Here is a 24,694-nt window from a genome sequence, read left to right as displayed (position 1 = left end):
GTTCCTGCTTTTATACCGCACGTCCAGCAGCTGACAAATCCAGGCTGGGCGCGCTGCGATTGGGCACCCTGGACACGTCCGTCAGGCGCGCAGGCACTTCTCACTGGCGCCAAGGCAGCTGAAGAGAAGGCTCGGGCCTTCCGCGTTCGCAGCCAATCCTGGCAGAGCGGGGTGGGCCCCATCACAGCTGTGGGTAGTAAATACTGTACAGGCAAGAGCCGAGCCTGGAGTCAAACCGAGAGCATTCCGAGGGAGAGGAAGGCGCGGAAAGGGCTGCTCTTTGCAGCTTGGTTCCCAAGAGGCAGGCCTGAGAAAAGAACGCAAGAAGAGCCCTGCAGGATCAGGCCAACGAGATTCCATCTAGGGCAGCATCCTGCTCTCACAGTGGCTGTTGCTACCTCACTCTTCCTGCGTGTCAACTGGACATAGGATGCATCATATACAGTTGTCACCATGAGTGTAACAAGTTAGTTTTCTTCCATGTACGGGCCACAGAGTTAGTATTATTATATATATTTTTAAAGAACCTGCAAAAGTGGTTTTTAGATGCATTGCCTACCAAAAAGGGAACATACAAGTTCTTTTTATAAGCAAACCAAACAGCAGTGATAGTAACTTCCAGCCTTCTCTGGCAGTCTGTTTCAAGCCTGATTGGCCCAAGACTTGCAATCACAGATTACTTATTTTGAAGCAGTTCCCTTGAGATATGTGAGTGTGTGTGTGTGATCTCACTCACGGTCAGATACTGTAATTATTTGGCTAAAACAACTGAATAGTTTATTTGTGGCTATTTTAGTGAAAAGACATCATTAGATGCTGGAAGCTGAGGCACCGCGGGGGGGGGGGGTGTTAACTGTAACCCAGTCAAGCACATCTGTCAAACATTCGAGGCTTAAATGGAACTGTTCCCTCTCTGCCAGCGGTGCAGAAATCCAGAAGTTTTCGAGGTGATGGAGTTGTTTAGTTTCGCAAGTACGCTAGCTAAGCGACGCTATAAATTTCAGAGCGTTAGGCTAACGTGCATATGTAGTACCCATAGACATATATTGTTCATGTAAGACTCCTGCTTGTGCCCCTTTAATGTATACATGGCATTTAAATAGATATAAATGAATCACAGGACAAATATGAATGCCTTACTTTATTTGGATGTGTGAAGCTTTTCTTGAAGATAACTATGGCGGAAGCCTGCTCAAAACAAATCACTACACCATATAGATCATTATACTTAATTATGACATGGCGGATTGTCACTGAAAATAAATATACCTCCAGTAAACATTAGATTCAGGGGTGCATGGGTGGTTTTGAGGTTATTTGCAATATCTATGCTGCCTATAATGCAATGTGTGTGTGTGTGTGTGTATACACATACACAACTATATATACTGTACTTTGAAATTAGCTTTGAGGGAGATTACTTGCGCAGGTAAGATCAGACATTGGCACCTCTGCCTTTTGACCTCTCTGGGCTACTGGAAGGTCTTCAGGTTTTGCTATCCCTCATGTTCCTCTCTCCCACTTTTTTGCCTTTCGATCCAGCTCATAATTTGTGAGCAACTCTCTCCCATAGTGAGTACAGGTGGTGCTCCTCCCCTATATATCTTTTTTGTTGTTGTTAAAAAAAAGATGTGGATTGTTAACATCCCAATGACATTTCCTCATGTGGCGTTATTGTTTGTAAACGTTCTTTTCCCACCCTGCAAGGGAAATAAAATTGCACTCCACGCAAGTGGCTGTAATCACTGAGTGCCAGCTTACATGTTCTTGGAAAGGAACATAATAGGTTGAAGGGCAGTAGCTGCTTCCACCAACCAACCAAGATATGACCCTGGACTTGCTCTCGCTCAACCCTTTCCCCACTTCTTCCTCCTCCCCAAGGTATGTGGCTTCTCTGCCACAAGACTACACTTACATTCCTAATAAGGGTACCTGGGTACAGAGCATGGGCGTGGCCAGGGGGACAGGCTTTTTGTTGGGGGGGGCAGAATTGAGTTATCTGCAACACAATTGGCCAATGATGAAGTATTTTTATTTATTTACTTGATTTAGGAAGGCACCTGCCCCCATCTACGCCCATAATGCCGAGTTATAGCACAGGTTCGGTGTTTAGCATCCCCAGCCAAGGCTGAAAAACCTTGGAGGATGGCTGCCAATGCAGGACAAGGTGGACTAAGGAACTGACCTGGTAGTGTTTCCTGTGTACTTCGCCACTCATTTAATTGAAGCTTTACTATGCCTTATGCTAAAGGAAAGATTAATTGACCCTGTAATGCTACACAGATAATATGGAAGTTCTACTGAAGAGTTCTCAGTAACGAAGCACAGGGCTGCACTTTAAAACTGCAATCCAGCTGTTAGGCTACTTAAATCCACTGGAAGGCCATGATCCATGCAGCATGACCCCTAAGTATGCTTACTCAGAAGTAAATGAGCTCAGTGAGAGTTGCTACTTAACAAGAGTGCTTTTGAGACTTCAGCCTTAAGCAACATGCAAGATCACAGCCGTATCTTTTAGCAACAAAATAATGTTCATGACAATTTTATTTCTTAAATACGTATGATGGCTAGTAAAAAAACACACCAAAACACATGATTTTGCCCCCAATGACTTAACCCCCACAATATTTCCTTATGATTAGCTGATTTCTTAGCCTATGTTTGAGGTCTTCTGAGATACATTTTTCTGGCTATGTCAGACTTCATCACTTCATGTTTTTATTTCAGACGAGACTGTATGCAAATTGAACAGACATTTATCACTGGTTTGTTACTGTATGCTCAAGGAAAAAAATAATAACCAAGAACATTCATAGGTAGGGAAAGATAATAAAAAAAACAGGTAGGCTGGCAGCTTATACTGCAGTCACTTCGAAATACAGAGGAAAGCATCTTAAACAGAAGGCCAAAACCATTGTTAAAGCCATACTAATTTGGCACATGACATTTATGATGCTTAAATCTCTTCCACTGATGCTTAAATCTCTTCCACTGAAATCAGTGCTAGAGAAGAACTTAATTGTGGATGGACACTCTTTGATAAAAATTACTTTAGTATACATTTACCACTTCCACTACCAAATGTACACAATTACTATTTTATTAACCTTTGTAAGCAATTCATTGTTATAAATACTTTTGAAGTGTTGCTGTGCTTGAGGCGAACCATGGGCTATGTTATCTTCTCGAGCATTTTCTTTTCCGTTGGAAGCCACTTTAATATCCAATTGTATTTTATTGAGAAACTGTGCACTAGTGTTCTCCAGAAACTAAGCTGTCACATGCATGCTTATTCAGAAGTCGTGGTGTATTCAGAGGGGTTTATTCTCATTGCAACCTAAATCTAAACTAGATTGTACAGCTCTGCAAGCCTATTTGCATTCCAGCGCTCCGGTTCAATGCTCGATTGTTTCTACCTCATCAAGCTAGGTTGGGTACAATCCTAGCCATAGGTCTGCTGGGATGAGTTAAGATGCAGCGGATATTTGGCTCAGCATACTAAATCCCAGCTCAGCTGGGCTATGCTGGCAGCAAGTCCCCAACCCCAACTCAGTTGGAGATATGCCAGCCTCAAGTCAACTGAGCTGAGACCAGTGAAACTTCTGCTGGAGTAAGCTCTGAAAAATGGCCGTTCCAGGAGAGTGGGATCGTGCCGGATTTTTTTAAGCTGTATCCTAACTCTGTTCAGCTTGGTCATGTGGTGTGGCAACCTGCCAGAATTTAGGAGCCTGGCAAAAAGTGTGGTGTAAGTCAAACTCTGTTAAAGGCTTGTTTTTCTCTGCCAGGTTTAGGCCAACACAAATGGCAATAGCCCTGATGTGGATCAGATCCGGTGGTTTGCACTAGCTTAACTTTTAAGCCAGAGTTATTCGTGCTGGCTTCCCATACTCAGGAGACTGCTTCCTTATTTGCAAAATAAGGCACAAGAGATGGAAAAAGGCCCCCCAATCCTTGTGTGGTGTCCTGAAGACTAAAATCAGTGCATTCCGAGAATGTCCTCTTTAGGGCTCTGAAACGTATTGGAAGCTGGAATAAGAAGTCCTTTCTAATAATGGCTTCAGAGTTAAACTGGTTGGGAATTCATAGTTTGTTTAGGGCCTGATGTAAAAGCCGCCCATCCAAGTGGCAGAGCCTGGCAACATTTCCCCTCTCAGCTCTCCTTCTGTCGCAGGAAAGAGAACAGTCCGCTTGAGGAAAAAGTGTTTGAGCCACCTTTGAGGGCGAGGCGTGGGAGCAGTCTATGTATGCAATGGGTGCCCATCTTCCTCTTTCACCTGGGCATGAGGAGAGACCATGACTTAACCTCAGGGTCGCGGGTTCACGCAGGCAAAGAGATCCCAGCCTAGCAGGGGGTTGGTGCATAGCTGTCAACTTTTCCCTTTTCTTGCGAGGAATCCTATTCGGAATAAGGGAATTTCCCTTTGAAAAAAGGGAAACGTTGACAGCTATGGGTTGGTATAGATGACTCTTGGGGTCCCTTCCAACTCAAATACCCGCCTCTGGTTCCTTTTACAGGGAAGCGGCGGAGGTACACAATTGGAGGGGGGGTGAGAAAAAAGAGAGGCTGTTTCTCCTGTTTCTTGCAAGGGGGGAGAGGGCTAAGTGTGCAAAGAATCTCGGTTAGGAGCTCCTGCGCCTCAAAAAAGGGGTGGCGGGGGAAAGCCCCTCAGCCCGGCCTCTCTCTTCACGACCCACTTCCTTTCACCCCCCCCATAAGTCAGCAATAAAAAGGACGCCCCGCCCCCTCCCTCTCTCCGAATCCATGCCTCCTGCACCTGGGCTAGCACGGGCAGCAAGCGGCGGCTGCAGAGGGGGCTTCCCCTAGCGCCGCCGTGCGCGCCCCAGCCGAGCGCCTCCTTCCTCCTCTTGCTCCCTTCCCGCTCCTCCGGGCAGGCCTCCCACCGCCTGCCTTCCCTCCCTCCCTCCTTCCCACCCAGAGGCCGGGCCCGACTCGGCGGCGCCAGCCCCGTGACGTCGCTCCCCCGCTGCCTGCCCTCCCTCCCGGTCCAGGCCGGCGGCGCCTCTCAGGCGGCTGCCATGGAGACCGGGGCTCGGCCCGGGGCTGGGGGAGGCTGCAAAAGGCGGGGCCCGGCCCGGCCTAGGCTTTGGCAGCCGCGGCGCGCTTTTTTCTCACCCGCACCTGCAGTGCAGCTCGCGCTCTCCTTCCCACCCCCACCCCCCGCCTTCTCTTGCTTGTTCTTTGCAACGGTGTGTTGGTGCGCGCGCGCGGAAGGAGCGAAGCGGACCCGGGCCCGGGCGGCTTTCCTTCTGCGGACACAGCGCGCAGAGAGAGACACCGCTCGCAGCTACTCTGCGCCGCCGGAACACGGTTGCACCCCTAAACTGCTTCTGTGGCTGGGATATTTTCCTAGTCCCGTGATAATTTCTGGCACAGGTTGCACAGGCATTTGCGTGTATATATGTGTCCAATATAAGGATCATGGAAATTTATTTTTTTCGCGTGTGTGGGGTGGGGAGTTGAATAATGGTGACTTTCGCGGATGTTTGAAAAGTTTCCTGTTCCCCAATCCATTTTGGGCGCACTCTCCAGAATCCTAAAGACACTCAAAAGAAAGGGAGGGGTATTAAAAGCAGGTCTATGTACTTAAGGTTACATGGAATAATAGAATTGTAGATTCGGAAGGGAGCCTGAGGATCATCTAGCGCAGCCCCCCACAACGCAGGCGTTATCAGCACCATGCTGATATAGGTAACCAGCTACCTATAGATTTAATTGCAAGGCTGCCACAAGGGGTTCTGCTTTCTTAGGAACATGTTACCTGGATGAATGATTAAGGTTGAAGTCGTTGCTTCGCGGGGTTCACAAACCTCTCTCAACACTCTAATGGGGAGTGGCTTTAATGTGGAAACAGCCGAATGACGGGGATGAAGCACTAATTTTTTTTTTTTAAAAGCGGGGTGGGGGGTTGCAAACTCAAAACCAGTTCTTATAGTGTCGCAACAATGCAATGCAAAGGTGTTGTTATTAGAAGCTGCAGGATCCCAGCATTTTCTGGTTCTTGACAGAATCCCACATGCTTGTGTTTCGAGTCGCTACACGCGCTTACCTGGAGAAAGGTTTGCTTGCGCATGTATACATGCCATAGAATTTGCACTGTAAATACAGTAGATCGAGAATTGCACAGGGCAGTGGTTGGGTGAACCGTGTCCGACTTATAACCAGGGCAGTGGCTTGCAAACTGGGTTTTTTTTATACCGTTGTTTGCCCATCGCATTGCCCATCTGTTCAAAGAGAGAAAAGTTTTAGAAAACGGGGGGAGAAGGACAGCTCATGGAGGCGCGCGCACTCTGGCTGGGGAAGGAGAGAGAGAGAGAGGGATGCCTGCGAAATATTGCTGCAGAAATCTGCGAAGTGCACTGATCTCGAACAGCATTCCCCCCCCCCTTTTTTTCTTTTTCCTGCTTCCACAAAGGATTCTGCTGTTACTTTTGTTCCGGTCACAAAACTGGAGCGAGCGAAAGAAATTAACTAGGGAGAGATAAGGTTTGGAAAACAATCTGGAATTGCCAGTGTTGGTGGGAGCTCTGCAGGGCTGGCGTCAGGAAGTCTGCGCCGCCTTCTATTACTGTTGATCCAGCTTTGTGCAGCTGCACTCAGTACAATTAGCTTGTAGAAACAATCCTGTAGGCAGCCTTTTCCCTTCAAAGCTCTTCTCTGTACTGACCTCTCCTCCCTCCCCCTCCCCGCCCCACTTCCCTCCTTCCATTTCCACACACTCACACAAACACACACAAAACACACATACATACGCACCAACCAGCCATCATCATGCTTGAAATCAAGTCACAAGCCGATCACTGTTTGGGCAACATCATCTGTGGGAATTCATCAACCCCCCCCCCCCGCGCCCTAGAGATGCAACAAGAGATTGTTTGTCCAGAACTTAAACTTGCAGCTTAATATTACGATGTAACCCATACAGAAAAAGAGAAAGGGGAAAGCCGGGCTGGGCTGCGTAACAAGAAACACATTGTGCTCTTTGCTGTTCGCCGCCGCCTCTTGTAACTGGGCGCAGAGTAGTGGGAAAGGGGCGCAAAGGCACCTTCGAAAACTTCGCCATCGGAAACAGTTCAGAATTCTCACCATCAACTTAATTGCTTTTATTTTTATTTAAGGGGTGGTGGTAGAAATAATGCGTCGCTACCAAGTTACATGCACAAGTGGTATCTCCCCCCTCGCCCCGCTTCACTTTGGTGATCTTAGATGTGCAAACTCGTTCACGCGTGTCTCCCTCGAAGTTTGCTGCTGACTCATTTCCTCTCTTTATATTCCATTTCAATTTTTTATTGCACTGCGCACACCTTCGCTTACTATGCTCACGGCCGACTGACCCCGCCCCCGCCACTTTTCCCAGCTCCCTTTTTGCCCCCGCACAGCAAAGCCTCTGCTCGAGGTTTCTGGACTCCTCCACGCCGCCTATCCCCGAGGTAACAAGCGCGCCAACCGCCCACCCCCACGTCACCCCCCCCGCCGGTTTCCCCGCCCTCTGTGTCTCCTCCCTCCGCCTCTGCGCCCGGTTCTGCGGAACACCAGGCGCCGCTGTTGCGAACTCTCCGCCACACGCCGGTCGCGTGCTGCTCTGCGTAAACTTTGCCGGTGGCTCCAGTTCCGCGACGGGGAGGGGAGGCGGACCAGGCCGCGGCTTCCTCGGCGGGCAGCAGAAGCCTGCGTCGCCCGAGCGGATGCAAGGCTGACGGGCAGAGAAGAGCCAGATGTGTGTGCAGGGTGTGTGTGTAAATTTGCAAGAGAAACCCTTGGTTTCGTATTAAACCGCGGCGCTTTTCGTTTCTAAAGGTTTGGCTGCCCTGCAGAAAAAGAAGCAAGGTTCAGATGCAGAATATGTTGATGTTTTGTTACTGCTATTTGCGGTAACCTGAGATCTCCAATGTTTCCCCCCCTCCCCATTTATCATAGACAATCTTTATTCGAGGCAGAGTGAACCAGTACTTTACCAGAACGCTTTAGAAAATGGATACCAAAACGAAAAACCTTCCTATCATAAGGGCCAAGGTCCCTTCACCTCCCCCCCAATAAAGCATTTGAGGGGGCCAGCCCCCCCCAGTTGATGGGCATTGCCATTTAAATGGTACATTTCCGAGCACAGTTCAAAGTGTTGGTGCTGACCTTTAAAGCCCTAAATGGCCTCGGTCCAGTATACCTGAAGGAGCGTCTCCACTCCCATCATTCTGCCCGGACGCTGAGGTCCAACGCCGAGGGCCTTTGGCGCTTCCCTCCCTGCGAGAAGCCAAGTTACAGGGAACCAGGCAGAGGGCCTTCTCGGTAGTGGCACCCACCCTGTGAAACGCCCTCCCACCAGATGTCAAAGAGAACAACAAGTACCAGACTTTTAGAAGACATCTGAAGGCAGCCCTGTTTAGGGAAGCTTTTATTGTTTGATTTATTACAGCATTTTAATATTTTTTTGGAAGCTGCCCAGAGTGGCTGGGAAAGCCCAGCCAGATGGGCGGGGTATAAATAAATAAATTATTATTATTATTATTATTATTATTATTATTATTATTATTATTATGAGTGTGCCACATCTTGTGATGGATTGTGTGAGGGAGGGCTTACCTGGACTCCCCCCCCCCCCATGTTTTATTCAAGTTGGCACCCTCGCTTCCTGTACTTTTGAAATGCTGTTTCTCATTTCTGTTTGAGTTGGATCCTGGACATAAATTACACTTGAAGAGTAAACCCACTGAAATCTATGGGTCCTACATTGGTCATGGCCAACTTGAGTCCCATTGGTTTCAGTGGGTCTGTTCAAAGTACGATGATGTCCAGGATCCAACCATATACATATGCTTTGCTTTTCAGCCTGCAATAGGCTTTGAGATGCATTAGTGTGTGCCAGCCTTTCTCAACCTGGTGAGATCTTCCAGATCTTTTCAAACTCCCAACTCCTATCATGCTGTTGTGTGAGGAGGTGGCACGGCATGGTTTTGTTCCCAATATTTAATATCAATGGTGGGAGGTAGTCATTTAGGCACAAGGTGTCAGTATGATGATGATGCCCACCTCAATTTCTGCACATGTCTGGAAGTGATGTGTGCATGCAGTCATGGGCTGGTTGAAAGGTATTAAACGGTGACTGAAGTCTGACAAGATCTGGGCATTATGGACGTGCTGCTCCCTGGATCAGGAATTGGGCGGTGTACCAGCTCTGGAGGGGGGGTACTCCATCTTATGGAGCAAGTGCCTAGTTTTCGGGGGCTCTTAGATTCATCGCTACAGGTCCACATGACCTCAGTGGCTTGGAACAATTGTTGATTTTGGTTGAGTGCAACTGTTCCTGCACACAGATAGCATGTGTCAGGAATCGGGCTGAAGAGGAATGGTGGGACCTTCCAGAGAAGAGGGAAGCAGTATTGATTTACAACAGTGGTTTGCAGAAGGGCACGGCTCAGAGGTAGAAGAGGGGCAAAGCTGGGAAATAACAGGGGAAGAGGAGGGGGGGGGAGAAGCTGAGCAGGAGCAGCTGGCTGCCACGTCATCACTAGAAAGCTTTCCAGACCTCCCTTCTCCCAGAACCTGGCGAGCAGTGAAAGTGGGAGAACAAAGAGCTAAGAGGCAATTGGCCTTAAGCTGCCCCCGTAAGGGGGCAGCGGCACAGGGGATGAATGAGAAGGGAAGGGGGAGTGGAGATTACCCGGAGCAATGCCAGTACTCCAAGAGACAGCATTCCTAAGCCTCTCTCTGTGAATATTGAATAAAAGACTTGGTAAGAGCTTTCTTGTCTACTTAATCCCTGGCAGCCTGCTATGGGGTGGGGAGAGGGGGGTCGGATTCCCTGAGGCCTGACACATTGTGACAGTGATCTATATATTACATTATGTTGTTTTTCTAAAGACGATATACAGAAAAAGAAAAATGGACATTAACAACAAAATCATATGTATACAACACAATTAAATTTTGATGATAAAGTAAAAATATTTTTTTTAAAAAACAACAACCAGGAAGTAAATCAACTGGGTACAATTATGAAATTATAAAACTATAAAATTATAAATAGGGTATAAAAACACAAATTACAATGAAGAAAATAGGGGGTGCGGTGGGAAGAAGGGTCTTGCCTGTTTACAGATGCTGCCAAACTATCATATTTTGAAGGAATTTGCCAACTGTGTCACTGCAGATGTCATACATTTAATAAATAACTCCCAAAACAGGTGAAATCAGAAGGGTCAGCGTAACCCAGACTTCCTCAAACTCTGCCCTCCAGATGTTTTGGGACTACAATTCCCATCATTCCTGACCACTGGTCCTGTTAGCTAGGGATGATGGGAGTTGTAGTCTTAAAACATCCGGAGGGCCGAGTTTGCCTATGCCTGACCTGGCGTAACCCCTAGCAACACAAAGATTACATGTCAATATCTGTGAAATAGTAGAGAACATAACTTTCTTGAACCAGTTATCTAGGTATAACACGAAGCATCTTTCCAGCCCTGAGCGATTACTCAATGAGCAGCTGCCAGATATACAATTGACTGTTTACATATAAGATCCACATTGCCTTTACCAAAAACAGATAAAACACATAGAGTAGGGCCTAGAATCACATTAAGTGGACTGATTTCTGCAATAATTTGTTTCCAAAATGGACTCAACCATGTGTCTCCACAGCCCCACCAGCACAAGGGAGATCCTGATCTTGCAATAAGAACCAAACACACTGGCGAAAAAATACCACCAACGGATGGCTTTTAAAGAATTCTCCAACATGCTGGCAGAGACCAGTCTAAAAGAGATGATGGACAAGATCTTTGTCTGTTGAGATGCATCAAATTGTTCCTTAAGATTGACCCACATACCAACCGTATGGCAAAAACTGTAATAGCAATAATATGCAGTTGCGAGGATAGAATCTCAGAGTTCTAGAGTCATCAGTCTAGTCCAACCCCTTGCAATGCAGGAATATTTTTGCCTAATGTGGGGCTCAAATCGGTGGCCCTGAGATTAAGAGTCTTGTGCTCTACCAACTGAGGATGCTGAGCTTTTACACATATTACATCGTATTGAGAAAAATCTGCATTGGCTTCCTTTTAGCTACTGACTCAATTCTGAGGTTTTGCTGCAGGCATTTAAAGCCATAAGTTTGATCTTCTTGCAGTCCATGGGACTCTCAAAAGTCTCCTCCAGCACCATAATTCAAAAGCATCAATTCTTCGGCGATCAGCCTTCTTTATGGTCCAGCTCTCATTTCCATACATCACTACTGGGAAAACCATAGCTTGAACTATACGGACCTTTGTTGGCAAGGTGATGTCTCTGCTTTTTAGGCAGGGGAATAGTCTGTTGGAAAATTGCTTGCAGATACCAGCTCGTGGAATTATAGGACAAACTAAATTGAAAATAATACCTCCCGATTCTTTCGAAAAGCATCTTTCTGTGCCGTTCACCACAGCCTCGGTGACAGATTTCAAGGGGCAAGGACCCCAGTGAATGAGGATCATAGAATGCTGTTTCAATTTCGTCGGAGGGTTTTGGGGTGGCGGATGGGAAATTGGATTAGCAAGGAGATCTCAGAAATATGTTCCAGGTGACTGTTTGAGCGGGCAGCCAGCCTTTCTTTCTTAGCAGCAGGGGTGGGGTTAAGATGGATTTGCATGAAGTGCCCTGCATTATTTATGTCGCTATCATCATCATCATCACAGCTTAAAGTTTTAGGGGAAGTTTGAGATCTCCAGATTATATATATGAGCTAATTCTCAGTAAACTTGGAAGTTTGTTGTACTGGCATTGCTTGCTCCCCATTCTGACCCACCAAGTCAGGAATGGAGAGTAACGTAAAACACATGCTTTCTGCGGGGTGACTTAACTGACACTGCTATTACTGGTATTAAGGGAATCTCCATGGTGCTTATTATCGGTCATTTTCGAATATGTAGCAGGACCCAGCTGTTGCCTGCAGGGTTCCCATATAATTTCAACAATCCTGGCTCATGGCAACATGCTTGCACAGCTCAGGGGTGCTCTGTAGGAAACAATTATTTCCAGGAGGTTTAAAACTCGGGCTTACAAATTCGAAACGATTCCTGTCTTAGATGTGGAATAACTGGATTATTTGCAGAAATGTAACAATGCAGTAGTCTACTTTTATCGTTTTGTTTTTTTCAGTTGATCCTTCCAGACTAGACTGATGGAAAAGTTGAAGTTCATTCAGTATGTAGTAGGCTGGGAATGGCAGAGTTTTTGTTTTTAAAAATGTACAATAGTTGCAAAAGATCAATTAGGCTCCTTTTATCAGTATCCAATCACCATTTTTTGATAAATGCATAAACATTTACATATATATTCTTGGGGGGGGGGTGTTAAGGAGATTTGAAAGAGCTGCCACTGCTCCTAGTGACTGGCCTACATCTCTGGTAAACAAGGTTTTTTCTTCATTATTTTTTGGGGGGGGAACACTGCAAAACCTTCAGTCTCAGTAACTGGGGGGCAAGACCTTCAGGAGAAGTGCTGAGGGCCTTCTGGTGGTTCCCTCACTGCGAGAAGTCAAGTTACAGGGAACCAGGCAGAAAGGGCCATCTTGGTAGTGGCACCCGCCCTGTGGAACGCCCTCCTACCAGATGTCAAAGAGAACAGCAACTACCAGACTTTTAGAAGACATCTGAAGGCAGCCCTGTTTAGGGAAGCTTTTAATATTTGATGCATTACAGTATTTTAATAGTTTGTTGGAAGCCGCCCAGAGTCACTGGGGAAGCCCAGCCAGATGGGTGGGGTATAAATAATAAATTGTTGTTGTTGTTGTTGTTATTAACTCCTGTGCACATCCCTTGTGCCATGCTCCTGATGTTCCCTTCCTTAGGTGGCTTGCCAAAGCCCCAGAATCTTTCAGATGCAGAACAAGACCTTCTTTTTGTTCTTGTGTAACCCAAGAAGAATAAGCACCACTGCAAATTAATTTGAGGCCACGGCCTCTCCATCTGGTCGCCGAGAGTTCCACAGAGCGATACAGAACTGTGGTAGAAAAGGCAGGAATTCCATGGGGAAGTTAGGTCTTAAATCCCCTTGGCAAAAAAGTTTCCCTTCTGAATGTGTGTCTACCACTGAATGGATATTGCCCAGCTATTAGATTAGGCACGTACAATGAAGCAAATGTGGCAAAAAGGATGGGATAGGGAACAGCATCATTTTTCATGAGTTTTGTTTCCACACCTAAAAAATTAAAAATCTTGAGACACTTTATTTCTCTTGAAAGAGAGAGATAATAGAATCATAGAACTGTTGAGTCGGAAGGGACCCTGAGGATCATCTAGTCCAACCCCCTGCCGTGCAGCTGTCCCATAGGGGGATCAAACCTTCAACCTTGACATGCTATGCTTCAGGAAGCCATGCCTTCCTGGGAAGGACTAGCTCAGCAGCAGAGCATCTCCCTTGCTTGGGAAAACCCTATGCTCAATCTCCAACATCTCCAGGTGCTATGTACTGAGTTGAATAGGATCCAAACTGCAGCAGTCTGATTGGTCCTAGAACAATAGGATTCAGAATGCAGCAGTCTGATGGGTCCTAGAACAATAGGATTCAGAATGCAGCAGTCTGATTGGTCCTAGAACAATGCAGCAATATGATTGGTTGGCAGGAACCACCCAATCCTGCTCCAGATAGAAGTGAATCCACAACCTGATTGGCTTACAGTAGAATTCCGGAATTAGCCAATCATGTGCAGCCCATTGTGTAAATAATGTATATAAAGCAGATACTGTGAGGGGACTTTCATTCATTCCTCCTCACCACTATGAGCTGAATAAAGAGCATGAAATCACTTTGCGACTCTGAGTATATTTCACCAGGTCGGGCTGGGATTGAACCATGCCTGGAAATCTGGAGAAGTGTGCCTCTCTCAGTCAGTGTAGTCAGTACTGAGCCAGATCAGCTTCCTTTGCCTTCAAAAAGCCAGGGAATGCAGGTGAGATGCATGGTGGAAGTGGATTCAACCAGCATCAATTTGTAGCAGAGAATCCGAACTCTCTTAACAACCAAGGCCGAAACCAAGTGATTATTTATGTTTGCGGTAGATGAAGACACACTGGTCTGTCTTCACGGAGGTGGTGCAGCGAAGTGTGATAAGCAAACAAGGCCCGAGGCTGCGCGAGGAGAGGGCTAACCTTTTTCTTTGTCTCCGTGCTAATGCATCTTGAGTCTAGAATTAACAGATTAATAAGAATGTTATTCACACGGACATGTATAAGCAGCTTGGGAACTCTGTCAGATCCAACTCCTTTCCTGATCCTGGAGACTGTTCCATTTAATAACTCTCAAACATCCTTCCCTGTTAAGTCGATGTCTAGCATTTTAAAAAGATCTGCATGGGAGGTACTGCAGGGGTCGGCCATCAGGGAGACGAAGAATGCCGAAAGAAAACGGATGGAAAATGTACCCTAACTCAAAAATCAATGCAATAAATTAAGCAAAATTGGGGGAGGAGAAGCTTATATATATATTGCCTATGAATACTACCTTGTTTCCCTTTCTTTCAGCCTCTATTTGGGTTCTTTATGATCAAACCACTATCCCAGCTCTTGCTCTGCAATGTGCTTGGACCAGTTGACTAACGGTTGAGTATGACTGATGGCGGCTTTCAACAACAATAGGAGAATTACTCACCCTAATCCCTGGAAACTTGCAACGCTCTATGAACGAGCCGCCTTGCTGTTTATCAAAGGAGCCTGTAAAGTTTGACCCGAGTGTTTTTATATATTGACAAAGGCTACGAAAACTGGTGATAACACGGAAGATCCTGGTTTCTTCTCAAGGATGTGGGCAAGGACACAGGAACCTCATTCTCTCTTCCCACAGTTAATAGGAAACCAACCATTGGGATGCCACGCTCCTGTTTCAAATCCACACTGTGTTCACCTCTTGTGATGTCTGAAGATCTCACACAATGCCATCTGCAACATGTTTCATGGGCAGTTGGCATAATGGAGACTCCTGCATTCCCTCTCAGGAATCGGGTTATGGGAGAAAATTTTATCCTGAGGGCCACATTTCTTCCTGATCAGCCTTTCAGGGGCCACTTTGCATTGGTGGGTACAGCCAGAGGTAAAAGTTGGGGCACAGCAACAAAGGTCATTTGGTTGGTTCATGTTTAAAATATAGCTGCTGAAAGAAGCTAAACTCCCAGAATATTGTACGGGACTTAAACAAACAGTCTCTGATGCCCTCAGTTGGCTAATTCACTAATTCCAAATACGGCAGTGGCAATTATTATTTTTTAGCTATGTAAATTCAGCATTATTAGCACTAGAAAGAAAATTCAGCCAACACTGTACAATAGGATTTTTTTTTTAAAGCCCCTTAAGAAACTATGGTTGAGAAGGTTTTTTCTTGCCACACACACCAAGACTGCATGAAAGAATCTCCTGCTGTAGACCCAATATCTTTACTCACCCTTCATCACGATTTTCTTGGCACCAAAGCCAGGAATGAGTATTCCGAAATTCAGTGCTAATGCGGTGCCTATGAATTTGAGAGCAAAGAGCAAATGCACTGTTGTATCTGAAATTATGGTGGTGGGGGGAGACTCAGAAATGTGCCTCTGTTGGAATCATAGAGTTGGAAGGGACCCTGAAGACCCGTACAGGGATCAAACCTGCAACCTTGACGTTGTCAGCACCACACTCCAACCAACTGAGCTAATGTGTCCCACTGATGCATATCTTAACTATTTGTTTTGTCATAGCCATCCCAACTAAACATAAGTGTTTGAGAAATGAGAGGCAGATTTACCAGAGCCTGCTACAGTGGTACCTCGGGTTACATACGCTTCAGTTTACAGACTCCACTAACCCAGAAATAGTACCTCGGGTTAAGAACTTTGCTTCAGGATGAGAATAGAAATTGCACGGTGGCGGCGCGGCAGCAGCGGGAAGCCCCATTAGCTAAAGTGGTGCTTCAGGTTAAGAACAGTTTCAGGTTAAGAATGGACCTCCGGAACGAATTAAGTACTTAACCTGAGGTACCACTGTATTCACATTTTTTAAAAAGTGAAACACCCTTTATTGCAGACAACTTTTATGTGGTCCTTACAAAAATTTACAGAATTGTTTTGAATATTTAACTATGCAGGGTAAATCTATGTACTAGTATGCAACTGTTGTCTCTGATATGTAATCTCTCCCTCTCTCCTCTCCTCTTTTAATAAGGAAAACAGCTATACAGTATAATTCATTATATTTAAGACAGAGACCAGCTTCAGATGTCACATTAAACCAGAATTTATTTTAAATTATAGTGTAATGTGTGAGAGCAGTGTCCTGATTCGCTCCTTCCCTACTCCTGCTTGTGCTGTACCAGAAAGTAAGGTGGATGAGGAGGAAAAACAGAGGCTGGCTTATCATGGCGCACGACGCAGCATTTGTGATTTGTTTCTTTCAAGCAAACCACAGTTGGGGAAGCCAAGGCTGCTTTAGAGTAAACTGTGGTTTAACGTGACACGCAGAACATGTCTTCTGTCCCTTGCTGTGTTTTTAAAGCAAAGTTCTTTTGAGTTTTCTATCCGGTTGTGCTTTAAACTTCAAAGAATTTGCAAGCGCAGGATCACATGGGACTGGCCAGTTCTGTGTGACTCAGCAGTTGTCATCTTAATGTTCAGGCAGTAGAATTACATCATGGGAAGTAAACTTTTCTGAGTAATCTACTATGCAAGATCCATCTGTCGACCACACCTGTGTGCATGTGTCTTTCCTTTCATGAATGCCAGAGCATTTCCTCCCAACCTCTCACTGACTTTGTAAAAGCAAAGAAAAAGAAGTTGGGGTGGAGAGAGACATGTCTGTGCTTATTAGCCCTTACTTGTGCAGCAGTAAGCAGTTGTCATAATTTGCATCTGCCTGTATGTTACATTTGCATTTTTGCAATTGTTGCATAGTATTTGGGCTCGGTTCAAAAGTGCCGGTGCTCACCTTTTAAAATCCCGAGTGCCTTAAGACCCAGGCATCTGCTTGACTCTTGGGAGAGATCTAGCATTGTGGACCACATTCACATGGTTTTGCGCATGTGGCTTTTGCATGTGCCGCTACTAATCCAGCGGGTGATGGATAAGCAGAAATGTGCTTTCACAAGCTAATAATCACAATCTCTTGATCAGGGTCTGCTTGATCTGTAGATGGTGTACTACGAAATCATGCATTTCCCTTATCCTTGATCAATCTGAATTCAAACTTTTTTTGCAACTTGATAAAAAGGCCATAGCTGTCAACTTTCCCTTTTTCTTTCGAGGAATTCTATTCGGAATAAGGGAATTTCCCTTAAAAAAAGCGAAACGTTGACAGCTATGAAAAAGGTACTGGTTCATTAGCTATTAGAAGGTCATTCAAACTATTTGTTCTTTAAACTATTTGGCAGCTTTATTTTTTTAACCCTCAGCGTGTTCTTTAGCAAAGACAATGTTTATAAGACTCACACCGAATATCTTGGGTTACAGATCAAGTGCGAGTTTTAAATATGTTTTTGAGTGCAAATGAATAAAAAGGGGATGCAGTACGTATTAGCAAGTGCCCCATATATTGGAATCTGTTGCGTTTTCCGAGGACCATGTAGGAGTCGTGTTAACCAGCGCTTAAAACATGTTGGTGTCATAAAACATATCGCTCACCCAACGGCCAGAACCCAGTTCACAGATGTTGGAACGGTTTGAGTCTATTTTGGGGACTGAATAGGGTGAAAAGGCTGGGTTTGTTGAAGAGTAGAATACCTATAGAGGCCTTTTCTGCAAGCAATACCATGACTTCATTACCATGTCAATTCTGGGAAAGGCCTCTGATTTAACACAGCAGTTGGCTGAATCCATATGGAGCTGATGAACCTCTGAATGAATAGTGAATGGAAAAACTGCTGGAATCTGCTTTCAGCTTTTTGTTCCCAGGATGACCAATGTAAAAGAGCTAAGGCCTATACAGCACAGATGGTATAAAGGAGTAAGAATCCTGCACGTTTTAAATTTGGTCTTTTATCCTGCATTGTTCGGGCGTCTGTAACTGAAGTATAAATACCAAGATTCCCATGTCTCTCTGCCCCCGCCCCCCACACCAAAAAATAATAATTCTGGGTTGGTGCAGGCTACCATTCAAGCCCAACATTTTGTAAAATCTGCCTACGTATTGTAGCAAGTTACCATTTGGTAATTGGTCATCTGGGCTGATTGTCTGCTTGACTATTATTATGAATGAAAGCCAACTTGTGGGAAAAGAGGGGTTCAGAGCCAGACCCCCCAAGTGTCCCTGTTTTCCAGGGACAGTCCTAGATTTTCAGACAGCGTCCTGGTTTCTGATTTGATCCCAGAATGTCCCACTTTTCTCAGGACGTCCCTGTTTTTATTGGAGAAACGTTAGAGGTTATGGTAGGACATCCATATTTTCATCAGAGAAATGGCATGATGAGCCAGTGTGGTGTAGTGGTTATGAGCGGTGGACTCGTAATCTGGTGAACCGGGTTCGCTTCCCCACTCCTCCACCTGCAGCTGCTGGGTGACCTTGGGCTAGTCACACTTCTCTGAAGTCTCTCAGCCCCACTCACCTCACAGAATGTTTGTTGTGAGAGAGGAAGGGAAAAGAGAATGTTAGCCGCTTTGAGACTCCTTCGGGTAGTGATAAAGCAGGATATCAAATCCAAACTCCTCCTCCTCTTCTTATACAACCCCACAAGCCAAGGAGACAAGTAACTACACAGTGGTACCTCGGGTTACATACGCTTCAGGTTACATACGCTTCAGCTTACAGACTCCGCTAACCCAGAAATAGTACCTCGGGTTAAGAACTTTGCTTCAGGATGAGAACAGAAATCGTGCGGCGGCAGTGGGAGGCCCCATTAGCTAAAGTGGTGCTTCAGGTTAAGAACAGTTTCAGGTTAAGAATGGACCTCCGGAACAATTTAAGTACTTAACTTGAGGTACCACTGTCTAACATTTAGAAGACATCTGAATGCAGCCCTGTATAGAGAAGTTTTTTTTAATGTTTAATGTTTTATTATGTTTTTATAAGCCATCCAGAGTGATTGGGGCAACCCAGTCAGATGGGCGGGGAATAATAATAATAATAATAATAATAATAATAATAATAATAATAAATAGATGTCCCTATTTTCATTGGATAAATGTTGAAGGGTATGGAAACCACCAGCAGCCTATACACAGCAAAAGTGGTGGTGGTGTTTTAAAATGCACTTTGACCAACAGCAGACCAAGCAAGAATGGAAATGTGAAGTGTGACAGCAAAAAAGCCGGGGAAGGGAGTTCTGGAATTCCTTCCGTTCACACTATGTGGTGGGAATATGCAGATGTTCCCATTGACACAGCCATGTACGTCCACTAAGGTTACATGCTTTAAGAGTTCGACACATTGCTGCAAGTGCCAATACAGTAAATCAGAAGGCTCTGTGGCATTATCTGGTTTCCTTTTTGGCTTGAGAAGTTAGAACAGATGTCACCAGAGAGGACAAAATGGATTTTACCCACGGAGAGGAGCTTTATTGCCGCTCTTTAGTAGGAAGTCCCTTGAAATGCTAATGGACACAGTTTGTGTTGCTGGGTTTGCATACAGAGGGTGGGAAACGGCTCTGATCCCTAAGAGGCGGAGGTGGGGGGGGAGGAAGGGGGAGAGAAGAGAAAACCCTTTTGTTATGAATCAAGGATATCTGCTGCTTCAACAGCAAAGCACGTTTAGTGGTGCAGAGACAGATCTCTCTCTAGCAATCTCCTGCAAACACACATACACACAAACTGCTGGACATTTTTTGATAAGATACGACGTACATGTATCATAGCTCTGTTGAATCTGCAAAGATGTTTTACCCCCTTCTTATTGCACAGAGGACACACACAGTGAAACAGCTCGGAGGGTTGCCCCCCCCCCGTCTCTCCTACTCAATATTCCAATTCTTTGCAGTCTTGTTTCTTTCAGCAATCTGATAATTCAAAACTGGCTAAGCATCCTTTGCAGGCCAGGCTGTTCCGTATTTAAAGTCCTGGCAGATTGAGGAGGGGTCTGTTTGATTCCACGAAAAGAACCCACCAGAGACATCGCACTCGCTTAATATCGGTGATGCTGAGCTCCTGTTCAGCGCCTGTGTGCTCTCAGACATCAAAGCACAATGCTGACTGGCTTGAAAAAACACTCTCTGTTTTCTTACAGTCTTCCCAGAGAACAAGTTTGGTTCCATTGTTCAGTGTCTGAAATGAAGGACCGTGCATATTATTCCTCAGACTGTACAACAGGTAAATTTCAGTCGAAAATGTTTGCTGTGACAGAAATATTTCTAAAGTTACAGGGAAGATACTGGGGAAAGTGAAATTAAGTACAATAAATTTCCCGCAAAAGTATTGTTACATGCCACCCCAATATCGACAGCAGTGCAAGATGCCAGGGATACCAGGCACACCTACCTGGGTTTATGTTTCTTTTTGGAAAGTGAAGCACAGCAGAGACTGATGTCTTAATGACATATGGTTTATTTACACATATATCATTACTGTGTGCTGATGGGTCATTACCTCCAGGCAACCACCTACAAGGAAATTAATCTGTCTTGATCAGTTCTTAAGCCATGTTGATTCCCTAAGATTTAGAAGTGCCTAATGCACAGTTTGGGACGCGGGTGGTGCTGTGGGTTAAACCACAGAGCCTAGGACATGCCAATCAGAAGGTTGGCAGTTCAAATCCCCACAACGAGGTGAGCTCCCGTTGCTCAGTCCCTGCTCCTGCCAACCTAGCAGTTCAAAAGCACGTCAAAGTGCAAGTAGATAAATAGGTACCGCTCCAGCGGGAAGGTAAACAGCATTTCTATGTGCTGCTCTGGTTCGCCAGAAGCGGCTTAGTCATGCTGGCCACATGATCCGGAAGCTGTACGCCAGCTCCCTCGGCCAATAAAGTGAGATGAGCGCTGCAAGCCCAGAGTCGGTCACGACTGGTCAGGGGTCCCTTTACCTTTAATACACAGTTTGGTAAGTTAGCTTTTCACACGTGCTAATTCTGGAGGGTTAAAAAGGCTTAACACACAGCCCAAATACACACAGGTCTAGCTATCATCTCACACAGGAGACTAGCCTCTCCCAATTAGCTTTTGAAACCCAAGCCTTAATTGAATTCTAGCACCTATTGGTCCTAGGGATTTAGGAGAAGTCTAGCATCCACAAACACATCACAGTATTTTAAAGGTGCACATGCTAAGCCTTCTTTAAGCACTGACTGTAGGCACACTGAACACACCTGAAGGAGCAGGATTGTGGCAGCAACCTTTGTTCTTGACCCCATGTCCACTTGGCTGTTGGAACTGACCATCCACAAACATACTGACTTTATGCACATGGCCACTGTCTGCCTGTGAACCTATCCAAAAGCCATTGCCATCCCTAGGATTGCTAGTAGAACAAGAAACTACCCGTGGCTATAATGCTGGATTTCCTTTTATTTTTTTACCTTCATGAAGTTCAGTAAATGATGGGCTGATATTGCAGCACCCATCCAAATAGTTTCTGGGACAAATTGCCTATTCTGTTGTTTGGGGTTCTGCTTTCACAGTGCCTAGATTTGCAGGCCATTCTCTCCAACATCAGTGTCACACACAATAACTTCCAGCCATCTCAAGAGGGTCCCAGGGGATCCTCAGGCACTATGCTGATGTAGAAAATCCCATGGAACAATCTCAAGGTTCATGCCTGCCCAAGTCTCCACCACTGTACCACCACTGGCCATTGATCAGTGATAGCAGCTAATAACTTCATGGGCTCTCGTCCTCAGCAAGCATGCTGAGGGCTTAGCAAGAGCTCAGCGCTAACAAATGTTAATTTGTTATCTAAGAATGCTAAATGTGCCCACAGCATGACCTTCATGAAAAGTATTTCCACTGGATCCTTCTCCTTCACGCAGTTGCACCAAGTCACAGCGGTTTGCTAGACTAGTCTAGTAAATTTCAGAATGGAGGGAAGCCAGAGAATGAGGAAAACATTAATGCAGAGGCTAGATACTTTTCCCTTTCCTTTGATGGGGTCCCTACTTCAGGTTATCTGTTTAAATGGCAACACCGCTCTGCAAGATTGTCACCATTTCTAATTAAAATCAAAAGGTTTCATTTCAGCTTTTGTTAAAGCTCCATTTGTCTTTCGAGTTGAATTTCTTCTATAAACATCTATTCGGTGATTGTGAGCTGATCCTATTATGCTTCGTACTGCTGCTTTTTGGTGGGTGTATATTTGTGTGTATGTAGGTATGTACACATATATGTGTGTGTGTGTATTTGGATCAACACAGCTGCCTGCATCTTTTGGACTCTCTTTGGGAACGTGGCTATGGGGGCGTCACGATGAGCTTCTGCACTTCAGAACTTACCGCTCCATCACTGTATTTAAAACCCCAGTTCAAGAAGCTTGATAGCACATGTGGTTACATTTTCTAAGAAGATGGTGCGGAGGTGTTTCAACAGAAGAGAGAGAGAATGGCTCCTTGCACATTCTTTATTAGGAAGTGGTAAGTATATTTGTCTCAGTGCAAACCAATACCTATTTCTGGAAACATTGGTTTAATACTTTTTCCTCTAGCAGAGAGGATGTTTCGTTCTATAGACAGTTCTCAGACGCACTGACACTGTTTTCTTAAAAAGTCAGAAAGTTGAGCGTGTGTGTCCCTGCCTCAGAAGAACTTTTGTCCTATCTCTGGAGACAGAAACGAGCAAACGACAAGACTTTTAACTTTGCGACCCAGCGAAAAATCAATTTGGGGCACATTTCCCCCAGAAGGTGCACCCTACAGCTCATCAGATATGGTGCAGTAGGGCCTCTGAGAACTTTGAGAGACTTTTGCCAATGCCCATTTAAACAACGGATTCCTTTCTAACATTTCTGAAGGGGTCCATGCACCAAATTTACAAATGCTAGGGTGTCCAGAGAAAGGTGGTTTGTGGTGATCTTACAGCTATAGGACACGTTTGTTAACCACTCCAACCAAACCTTTGTGACAGGTCAAAGCATGCATTTAAAAATGATGTTGCCAACTTTTTTATTATTATTTACTTACTCTGCTCCTTCATAAACTACCAGATCGCATAGAAACAAAACAAGCCCCTTTAACTCCTTCTGCAGCTTCTTAACAAATAGTTGTTTAATTCATTTGGTCAATGTGAAATCCATTAACAGTTGAGTTAACACCCCTTCCCAAACTCTGAGGTATTCAGGGTCTCTGTTGAAGGGTCCCTTCCCCTTCCCCACCCCACCCCCAGCTCAGCTGCCCAACACTTGAAGCTGTACATTCAGTATAGTGGGCCCAAGCCTGTGGAACTCCCACCCACCTGAGATTAGACAGGCACCCTCCTTGCTGAACCTCTGGTGCATGACAAAGACTTTATTTCAACAGGCATGTTAAGGTAGTTCAGTTTTGTTGGCATGATGAATTTTAATTGTCCATATTCTCTGTATTAAACATTTATAAAAAGCTTTTTTGTGTGGGAGAGAGGAGTCCTTTAAATTGGACTGAAGAGGACACACACGGGAAGGGGACAGTCAGATAGAGAAGGGGGGTCCTGGCATGAAAGGCAGGATAGAAAGGGTCTCACAGCAAGAAGATGTAGGGTCCCAGGTGGGAGATGGGAGGGTCTACCTCTCTGCGTGTGGTTAAATGATAGGATATATATGATAAAAACATGATAACGGGCCTTACAGTTTTTTCTCTTTTTCTCTCTCTCTTCCTCCTCTTACTTTTTCTATTCTTGTTCTGTAGACTAGTCCAATTCTTACTGTAATTTATGTCAAAAATTCTCAATCAACATTTTTTAAATAAAAAACGATTTTAGACACACCGCTTAGAAATTCTGAATATTAAGGTTTATACAAATACAGTGTGGTACCTCGGTTTTCGAACGCAACCCGTTCTGGAAGACCGTTTGAGTTCTGAAACGTTCGAAAACCGAAAACTCAATATGGAAGCCTCAGTATGGAAAACTCAATGCAGAAGCCGCATGGCATGTTCGACTTCCGAGGCGTGTTCAAAAACCAAAGCATTTACTTCCGGGTTTACGATGTCCGAAAACCGAAATGTTCGTCAATGGATACCACTGTATCTGAAATAATAAATCTGAGGCCCTGCTTCAGTTGACCATTCATGGTTTCCTCAGAGAGTTGTCTTTTAAAGTATGGCTTTGTTTGTATTATCAAGGCAAAGTCTGGGTGAATAACTTTGAATTTGTTTTAAAATTATTTCCCCCGCAGACTTTAAAACTTGTATTGTTCTCTTCCACTTCTCCCCCCACCCTTCAAACTTCTGCTGTTAGGTAGCACCCTATAAAAGTTGCTAAAACTCCAACACCTAAAATGGCCTCATAAACCCTGCGGACATTGAGCTCCTAGAGAACAGATTGGATGGGTAAAAATTAGTGTGTGTGTTCTCGCAGAACCTGAGAAAATAGCACCTTCACTTAGTTAAAAAAAAATCTGTTTGTGCCACTCTAATAATCACTTCATAACTGGTGGGATAGCAGAACATATGTCTCTGGAGTGGCAGAACAGAATGCTCCTGTACCTCTGTTCCCTGAGAGAGGGAGAAATACCTTTTGCAGCGTTTCTCTTGCAAATTCTGTGCCAAAGGGCTCCTCTTCAGAAACTTCAACTGAAATGTAAATTGCTCATGAAAACTAAATGAAATGTTTGTTGTCATTTTTAAGGGTGAGATGACGTGTATA

At 45.0% G+C, this 24,694-nt stretch overlaps 1 long non-coding RNA gene across 1 annotated transcript; it reads left to right on the top strand.

The window, feature by feature from the left end:
• Window positions 1-116: 116 nt before the first annotated feature.
• LOC308584527 lies at window positions 117-22,485 on the top strand. Its single transcript, XR_014006888.1, has 3 exons — window positions 117-466; window positions 20,161-20,243; window positions 22,276-22,485. It is a non-coding gene; the product is annotated as an uncharacterized lncRNA (long non-coding RNA).
• Window positions 22,486-24,694: the final 2,209 nt, after the last annotated feature.

This window comes from Podarcis bocagei, assembly GCF_964188305.1.
Source record: "Podarcis bocagei genome assembly, chromosome: 3".
Lineage (NCBI taxonomy): Eukaryota > Metazoa > Chordata > Lepidosauria > Squamata > Lacertidae > Podarcis > Podarcis bocagei.
The sequence above is the reverse complement of the archived record's forward strand: the minus strand, read 5'-3'. Positions and strand labels throughout refer to the sequence as shown.